The sequence below is a fragment of the Rhinopithecus bieti genome, unplaced genomic scaffold (assembly GCF_001698545.2).
Source record: "Rhinopithecus bieti isolate Rb0 unplaced genomic scaffold, ASM169854v2 scaffold_28525, whole genome shotgun sequence".
NCBI lineage: Eukaryota > Metazoa > Chordata > Mammalia > Primates > Cercopithecidae > Rhinopithecus > Rhinopithecus bieti.
The window spans coordinates 593,727-595,373 of NW_016812419.1; positions in this window are offsets into that span (position 1 = coordinate 593,727).

A 1,647-nucleotide genomic window follows, 5' to 3' on the forward strand; every position below is an offset into this window, starting at 1 on the left:
AAATTTCTCAAGACAGAAGACCAGATGGGCCTTGTCAGCAAACATGGAGCAAAAAAAAAAAAAGAAGCAAAAACCATTTATGAGGGAAGGATGGTCAGCACAGGAGTTTAGGGGACACTTGAAGAGAAAACAATAAAGATCCCTCAGAATTTGAGTAGGATGTTATACTTCTAAAGTATTTCCACATACAACTCCCTTGTATGGTAAATAAGGTAATGTAAAACAAAACTAACATTCTAAGTACCCCCAACCAACTGAATGGATCCCCTTTCTCAGCCAAAAGCATTCCAAAGTTAACCTGAAAAACTAGTTCAGGCGATGATGAGAAGCGGGGGCGGGGTTCAGACATGACTCATTATACCCTCCTCCCTTTGGAATTCAGGCACAACTGACCAGCACTAACGTTAAAACAGAGACTTTAACACTGACAAAGCAGACTCGTTGTAGCAGTAAAATACCAACATTACAGATAGCAGACTCTGGAAGAAATTGAAGTATTTTACCTCAAAATACATTTTTGACATATTTTGAAATGGCCCTGCAGCGCTGTGTCTTGTGGGGAAAATCTACATTCTGTAGAGAATCCCCTTTCCTTCCCAGGTCTTTTTCCTGATCCAGGAGAGAATTAACTAACAGTCTGGCACCTTCTAAAGTCTGATAAGAAACATTCATAAGCTATTCTCTCTGAAGCCTGCTACCTGGAGGTGGTGGCTCACATCTGTAATCTCATCACTTTGAGTGGCCAAGCCCAAGAGTTCAAGACCAGCCTGGGTAACATGGCAAAAATCCCACCTCTACAAAAAAAAAAAAAAAATACAAAAAAACAAAAATTAGCAAGGCATGGTGGCATGCACCTGTAGAACCATCTACTTGGGAGGCTGAGGTAGGAGGATCACCCAAGTCCAAGGAGTTCAAGGCTGCAGTGAGCTATGATCTTGCCACTGCACTCCTACCTGGGTGACAGATTGAGGCCTTGTCTCAAAAAAACAAAACAAAACAAAACAAAACAAAAAAAAACAAAAAAAGAACTTGGTCACCACAACCTCTTATTTTAACCCAGACATCTCCATCTATTGATTCCAGTCTTTAGATAATAACTTAACTCTGTCAACTAATTGCCAATCAGGAAATCTTTAAATCCCTCTATGACCTGGAAATCCCCACTTCGAGTTGCCCTACCTTTCCAGACCCAACCAATGTACACCTTAAATATATTGACTGATGGCTTATCCCTCCCTAAAATATATAAAATCAAGCTGTACCTCGACCACCTTGGCCATATGTTTTCAGGATCTCCTGGGGCCGTGTCCTGGGCCATGGTCACTCATGTGCAGCTGAGAATAAATCTCTTCAGATATTTTACAGTTTGACTCCTTTTGTTGACAGTAAATGAGCTCCCATTCACAAAAGAAGAAACTTAAGCTCTCAAAGGTCAAATGCTTTTCCCTTGGTCACAAAGGGAATCAGAAAAGGAGAAATTGAGCTGAGGTCTCCTGCCTCATGGACCCTGCTCTTGCCAACACCCTGAAGATCAAAGAGCTAGAGGCAATATCAGGTAGTAGTTAAGCATATGGGCTTACAATCAGACAGCTTTAGGAGGCTGAAACCATTGCTCATTGGCTAGGGGAGGCACCTGGCATAATCCAT